Raw genomic sequence first — 8,313 nt, 5'->3', positions numbered from 1 at the left:
TTATTCCTTATCATCCATGCCGTTTTGCAGACACAGGTGCTGGCTACACAGCAGCTACAGCCTAAACTTCTACCAATCCTTGTAATAGCTTTCTTCCACCTAATCAGTCAGTCTGTATTCATGGAGGGCTTTTTATGCTTTCTACATGCCACTGCGTAGCACAAAACAAATTACATCAAATGAGAGAGGAAGAGGTGACAAAGCAAATGAATCATGGTAATAGTCCAGTATAATACATATGCATTAAGTAACGAAGAGTGCAGAATGTGATTTTGTGTTGTTTCTTACTTAACGCTGGAAAGAGAGGCATTGATATTCACACTCTCACGTGAACTCTCGACTTTTTGTTTTTAGCTCTGAAACATCTGCAGAATGTATCACTGGTGTGGTCTTAGTGACCACTGGAGACCTTGGAGGTCAGGAAGACCTTTGAAGATGAGCCCAGCGCTCCAGATTTACTGGATCTGAAATGCAAGCCTGTGTTACAGCCAACAGCTGACTCCACGTAGGCTGCCTGCACCATGGTCCCCATTTCAAGAGCCAAGGAGCCCTGTGTGAGACAGCTTGGGTCCAACAGATGTATTAGTGCTAACCGTGCATCATAGGAAGCAGGTACACCTTTATTTCTGCGGCATCATGTCTGAGCTAATATGTAGCCTTCAGCACACCCTGGCTTGGCATCCACGGCATGGATAACATGCAGCCCAGATGGTTCAGCGATGGGTAATTCAGAAATGCCTCTGTAAGTGCAAAAGATGCCAGAACTGGTCAGTGTTGCTAAAAGAAAGAGAGCGGTGTGGGGGACACTCCAGCAGTAATGTGTTGCACATGTGGCTAAAGCAGACAGGAACTCTTGGGGAAGGTTGTACTAGAATTTCCACCGCAGATGGCTGAATCTGTTAGGTAGTCAAGTAATAGGGAAACAAGTAGAGCACAAATATGATGTGTCCTCTTTTCCCTTCCCATCCTGAAAAAAATACACTCCCATTTTTCTCCTAGGCTTCCAGAAGTATTGCTAGCTTGACATGGTTTCCTTCACATGAAATTCTTTCTGAAAGTTCTTTGACCGGAACAAAACTAATTAATCTGCTGTGCACTTTTGGAAAATGTTGCTTATGAGCTGATCAATCTGCTGTATTATTTATGCTTTTACTACTCTGATACGCAAAGATCTTTCACCCTTTTCTCATCCAAATTGCTGGGTGTTTTCTACAGACTGTTAAAATAGATAGCGCTGTGCTATGGCTAATCCAGAGTGTTTAAGTTCTTCAGAGCACATAAGAGATTTTCCACAACCCTCAGAAAGAGTGGGGTTGCCAGGTGATGTTATCCATTTACTTGAAGGCAGGTCTCTGATACCATGTGGATATTGTGATGCAAAGTTTATGAATTTCCTAATCCTTCTCGTTTTAGTAGCCCCTGCAATGAGCTGAAGAGAGGTACTGTAATCAAATGTGATCTGATTTGTGCTATTATCTCCCTCAGACAGCAGCTGCCTGTGTTTGAAGGCAGGAGCTTTAAAGGAATGTCACCACTGTCTGGTAACAATGACAACACATCACAGAAAGAGTTGTGCTGAATGAGAAGCTCTGCTAGAGTAAGAAATGTCTTGTCATCGTAATAGCCACTTTGCAAGTGTCTGCCTCCGTGTAGGAGTTTTGCCTGGAGTCTTCTCCACCCATTTGCATACAAATTTAAATGAACACAGCCTGTTTGTTTAAGCCTAGACCTGTAACTTGCCCATCCCTACCGAAAATTCTCACTCCTCAAGGACTTGTGGCTCCCAGGAGGACACACTGGCTGAGTAAATGCATCCTGAGGAAGAACCAGGTTATAAAAACAAGCTCAAAATTTTAGTGGATGTCTACAGGAGATGTATTTTGGAGACAGCAGGGATGGTCCAAAACAGGGCCAGGGACAGAGGCAATAGCTGAGCAGTGGGGAGGATCCAGGGACTAGTGTTTGAGTTGTCTCCTTCACCATTTTTCATTTAGCATTTATTAGGAACTATACAATTTTCTCGGGCCAATGTAGTGTTTAATCACAACTATGTCTCAAGAGCCTTCCTAAGATCAGGCACATCTTGTTGGGCAGCACATACCAATGGCTTCTCACCCCCTAAAGAACTTAGATATAAAAAGAAAAGGCAGAGGAGGAGATAGGAGAGAGAGAGAGGAGGGAACACTGACAAGGAGGAGGTTACATCACCTGAAAGGGAAAAGTAAGGTCAAGCTAGACTTCACTTTATACATTTTCTTGTACTTAATGTTATATGCAGCAGCTCTGAAAAGGCAGGTAAGCACTTTTCTTTAAAAGTGCTCCTCTGCACACTGTGGTGCCTGTCTTCATGGCTGGGCTAGAAAGGGTGACGCTAGTTTCAGCCCCTGGGACTCTGCATTGCCTCTCTAAGATGATGAATGCGGGACCTGCAACAGAGGTTAACACAGCAAAAAGCAGTTTTTGAAGCCTCCGGCATAACAAGTAACTACTCAGCTACCTGAAGATGTAGGACAGCAAGAGAGGAGGCCACTGAGTGGCAGTGATTAGAGTATCTAAAAAAACAAGAAGAGGAAACAGAAGGATGACCCAGGCTACGGAGGTACTTAGGAGTTAACATTAAAACCTGGAAGTTGTGGTCTGGGAATCCAGAACATCACAAGTGGGAAGACTATTGAACCTTGGTACCCTCTTACTTGTAGAAGGGATTTTATGGTGTGGTTGCATGGCTATTGTGATTGCAGTGGAGCAAAGGCAGATAAACTCCAGCACCAAGTGAGGATAAGGTCCAGGCGCCAGGCTAGTTGCTATGCTGCCCACAGAATTGTGTTTTTTCCACATTACTGTGAGAAGGACTATCAAAAAGCAGCAGATTGGGTGAGGTGTGTTAGAGGGAATAGGAACTGGGAGAGCAGAAGAGGAGCTGAGGTGGGCAGATGAGAGAAGACATGAAGGCTGGGGAGGACCAGTTTGGCCGGGATGAGGGGAAGAGCACTGGAGCTCAAAAAGCCTGCACAGCCCCCAAAGAGCTTCACAGCCAAGCTGGAGGCTCCCAGTGAAGGAGGGAAAACCCTGGTGGAAAGGCCACCCTGCTTCTGGATCTGGGCTTAACTCTCACAACTCAGCCCCAGATCGCATCTCCCACTGTGTTGCTTGCCCTATCCCAGAAAGATCAAGTGTGGGATTTCCAGCCAAGGTCACTGACTTCCAAACATTCATACGCCTTCTGTTCCTGAAAGCCCTGTGGCACAGGGTTTGTAGGATGGGATGGGGTGGGATGTGGCTTTTCTCCCTACTGCAGCCTCTGCTGGCACAAAGCTGCGTGATCGGTTAAAGCAGGGGACTTCGGAGAGGAACAGTTCTTTGGGTGCCTTTCAGGTCTATAGTACAAAATTCAGTGATTAAAAGAAAAAAAGGAGCTTCTCTGTTTTGCCATTGGATCAGAGCTATGCTTGCTTCCTGCCAGCTTGTCAAAGCTTAGTGACAGCAGAAGGATGCTGCCAGTTCCTCTAATAGCAGCTCTCTATAAATCCTTCCTTATGTTTTCTCCCAAATGGACCTGAACCAGAACCTGGATCTGAACCTCTCCAAAGGCAATGAGAGAGGGGTGTTAGTCCAAACCAGAAACAAGTTCTGCTTCATTTTGGGTTGAAACTAGTCTTGAAATGTAGAGTGAGCTGTTAGGGAACTTCAGGGGGTTCAAACCCCAGAGCCAGGTCTGGATCTGCACCATGTGCCTAGACTGTCACAAGGTGCTGGGTGACTGATTTGCCAAGGTATTGCTCATCTGATCAGCTGCAGAAAATGTGTGCTCTCAGGCCATTGGGAATGTGAAATAAAATCTGTTAGCACAAACCTCATGATTTTATGTAAGAAAACATTTTTACAGGGGTCGAAACAAGCACTTTTAACTTCATATTTTCTAACGGGCTGAGAGCCATCCATCAATCTATGGCTGAGTCATGAGCAGCAGCTCATTATGCACCAGCATCTTGATTGCTTGTTGCTCTGATGAGTGTTGCTGCTTGTGCTTTGATATACTGATAGGCTGTATTTGCAATAGCAATTGCTTTTAGATTTCTTGCTCTTATTATTGCTACTGTTATTTGTAGCCCAGTGGCTCTCTGAAGTGGCCCCATCTGGAAAGTCAGAAAGGAGCTGAAACCTAAGGAACGGTGCTGGTGCTGCTCATCCACTGCATCCGTGCACAGAAGTATGGTGACACAGGTCACAGCTCAGGAGCACAGCCATGACAAGGCTGATGGAAGTTGGTCTGTCCATGGGATGTCCATTGGATGGACAGGGCTGTCACCATGGGAGAAGCAACTGCTATTAGCAGGGGCAGAAGTGTGAGGTCTTCAGGAGTCCTGGTGCCCTGGGGTGGGAGGAATGTGGGCAGATTTGCTCCTGCTGAGTTTCCAGATAGCAGAGCAGAGCTGTGCAACAGTTGTTCTGGGCACATCTCATTGCAATTGAAGAAATCACCTTGGATCAGAGGTTCCTTTCTATGCCTGTGTGGGTATGCTGCATACAACTGCTTTTGCACAGGGAAGAGCTGTACATAGACAGGCTTGGGCAGTACAGAAAAATGACTGTTGAAAGCCACATCGCAAATGGCTCCACAGCTAAGTACCCGGCAAAGTCTTCTACAGCCAAAGGTGATGATGTGTTTTAATAGTACTGACCCTGCACACTGAAGTTACTTTCTTCTGGAAGAAAAAGTCTTCTTAAGTTTATGACTGAAATCCATTGGAAAACATGGAAATAATTGCTTAATACCCTGATTCCCACCTAATCATTTCACCCTGAGAGAGACTTGTACCCTAACTGTGTAAGATTGTTTTTCTATTTTAATTTTTGTATATTAACTTTTAATTTCTTTTATTTCTATTTTTATCTTCTATCTTATTTTTAATTCGGTAATTTAGTATAAGTGTGGGTATTGTGGCTGATAGCATATGAAAATCTGATGAGCTGTTTCTCCAGGAATTTTTAGCTTTAACTAATTTTGCTTTGTACCACTAGCATCCCATTCCTCAGACGTGCTCCATAAATGTCATCAGACATTCCCTTGTCCCAGTTTATGGCACTCTGGAGATAAATTTACCTGCTCGAGTCTGAGTCATCATTTCATCTACATCGTGTTGTGTACACACTGTCTTCTCCCTAACCCAGCCATCCCAATCTTCTCAGCTCTTCCTACGTGCCATTAAGCATTTGCCTTGCTTGTCCCCAATTGCTCTGCTTTCCACTGCATTCTCTGCCAATAGCAGAGCTGGAAAAGAACAGAGTGTTTCAGATGAGGGTGTGCATCAGGTTATATCAAAAAACTTACAGATTTTTCTGCTATTTTTTTGACTAGCTGAATATTTTATTTGCCCCCCCCCCCCCTTACTTTTTAATTACTGCAAGGCACTAGGCAAAGTATCTGCAGCAATGTACTTTCAAGTGAAGCTGGAAATGTGGCTGAGTAATAACCCAGCAGCATAATTCAGAGTGCTCATTTGCTTGTGAAGTCTGCAACCTTTGTCGATATTGCACTTTGCCTGTTTGCAGTGCTCGCTGCTCGTCCGTTCAGGGGGGTGTATGATTGCCTTGCCCTTCAGCTGGCTGGTTCCTGCCCCCAAGCCTGTCCCCCACACCTGGTGGGAGTCCTTGTGCTCTCCCCTTTCTGCTGTATGAGTGTTTGCTGACAGCCACCATCCTCCATTGGTTGGAGGAGCCTCATTTCATCCCAGTGCAGTGTCACATCTCCAAACCGTGAGGTCTTTTCTTACCGAAGACTGAAGGTGACCTGTAACACCCTGACAGCACGTCCCAGCTTCCCACCTCATAGCCATTCATGACATTCATCTCCAGTTTCATGCAATTATTCTATTAGTTCCTCCTTTTTCTTGTAATGAGACCATAACATCAAGTCTCATTATCCTTTTACCCAAAAGAAGAAGGTCCAGACTTTTTCAAAAACAAACACTTTACAGCAGTGGGCAGGTGCTCACAGTATCTAATGTACAATTTGTTAACATCAGTAGAGTTTTACTGGGGGGTTATTTCACCTTCCAAAACTACTGCCTCTCTGACAATAATTATTAAAAACTCCTTTTGGTTAGAACGGTGTAATTTCTTTGCCAGCACAGGGAGGCTTTATATTTGAGGTTAATAGAATGTAACATTTCATTCCAGAGATCACAGATTGTGTCTCATGCTGTAACACTCTTTGCTTAGAAACATTTTCCTCTGGGGTGGAAAATGGCTGGGCGAAAGCGTTAACACAGAAGCACTACTTTAGAGCTGTCTGCGTTTATATTTGCTTTTGTGCAGAGCCAAAAAGGGGACTTCTAGGCTTAGCAAGCTGCAAAGCTCTAAGAATTACAATGAGCTAATACAACTGGACAAAAACTGTCAGAAGGATATATATATATATATTTTTCAAAAAGTGGCAAAAGAAAGTTTCTTTCATTCTTAAAGAAGTTGCTTCTAGTTCAGAGAGATTTTGATTTCAGTATAGGGGGAGATGCTCCGTGACATCTCCTCTGCTGTGAGCTTTAGACCATTGACTGAAGGAGTCGGTTTGCTGCCTGAGTCCTTACCCAAAAAAGCAGGATGCTCCTTGACCTGCAGTTAGATGAAGACAGAAAATAAGGACACACACGGATCTTCTGTCCTATTGGGAGAGTGAGACTGGCAGTAGTACAATGAGTTTGTCTCCCAGTTGAGGGGGAAAATTAAGGGTGAATGTGGGTAACTGAGGCAAGGACAGGCAGCTCAGAGGTCAAGCCTGGAGCTGGACATGGAAGAAACAGCTACCCCTTTGTGAGATTATGTACTGCTTTCAAAATGTGTAGGGCAGCTCCACCTAGTAAGCAGAAATATAATAGAAGAAACCAAGATACAGGAAGAAAATAGGAATTTTTTAGCAGTAGATGTCTAAAAGTGTAGCATTTGGTGAAGACACGCCATGGGAGGGGAGCAGCCAAGAAGCCAGCAGCAGCAACAGGAGATCCATTTTGTAGTGCTGAAATTCAGTGCAGATTCATTCTCCTAGTTTCACAGTCTCATCAACTCACGGTTCAGCAGCAAACATTCTCCCTGGTAACCACATACAAGAACAATGTCGTAATCTGAAAAAAAAATAAAAATAATCTGAATGAAATCTTTGCTGTTCCAGTTTATGCGAGAGATCGTAATGTTTCTCCTACTCACATGGTAAATAGGACGCTTCTTTATGATCTTGCTCAACAAAATCACCTTTGCTTGCCTGAGATACTGTTACCTGCCCAGAGAGCTTTGGAGCAGACCCATGCACACAGACGGGACCTGCTGTATTGCCAAAGGTACAAGGTGAAAGGAAGGAAACCCAATGAAGAAAGTGCCTACACTGAGATTGCTTTTGCTTCAGTCTGGTAACATCTTTTTTTCATCTCATTCTCCAAGGTGCTACATAAATAAAAGTATCATCATCCCAACTGTAGAGATGGGGAAATGCAGGCACTCAAGGAAGGCCGGATCAGGTCTGGATTCAGGGGCTTAAATGCATCTGCCTACGTGTGGCTGTGGACATAACTGCCTAGTATAAACAATGCAGATGTGGGATGTGGATTCATCTACTCCTTGGAGTCTGCTCTCTGGCCTTGCTCTGCCACTGCAGGGGGGCACGTACCTCTGTTTGGTCTTGTACCATAAGGATGTTCCAGGTAATTCAGGGCATGTAAAAATGACAATGAGTGCTTATGTGTGGGCAGCTGAATCAATGCCATGGTTGTCCAAGTGTGGAGCTGGTTCTCCTCTGGAGAGACTATTGCAAGGATACAGAGCAGAACTGGATGGAAAAGCCAGGCTGCAGCCTGCTGCCAAACTCGTGGCAGGAAGAAGAAGGGCAAATGAGGGAAGAGGACTGGGAATGGCCTCCAGGAGAGGTGAAAAAGGAGATCTCAGCTGGTGGGTTTCTAACAGCTGTTTTGGGAACTTGTTGGGGTTTTTAATGGCCAGTGTGGTGAATCTACTTGGTTATAACCAGTCTCCAACACAGACTGACCCACGCTGTCCCAGATCTGCTTTCTGTAGCCCTGTTTCCCAGGCCAATTGCTGTTTTGTGGTGAAAAGGGCTGTGCTTGGATTTTCAGGTATACCCATTTGTGCTGCCTTGTGATCTTTTGTGAATCAGTCATTGTATTCCAGTGTTTGCATTTCATATGGATTCAGATCAAAAGTAGCAAGTGTTTTCTTTTTCTGCTGCTACTGACATATTATTTCTGCAAATCCCAGTTTTGCACACCTCACCTGTTCAGTTGGATTTCTTCATGCACCTTGAAAGCC

The sequence above is a fragment of the Falco punctatus genome (assembly GCF_963210335.1).
Source record: "Falco punctatus genome assembly, chromosome: 2".
NCBI lineage: Eukaryota > Metazoa > Chordata > Aves > Falconiformes > Falconidae > Falco > Falco punctatus.
Note: the sequence above shows the minus strand (reverse complement) of the source record.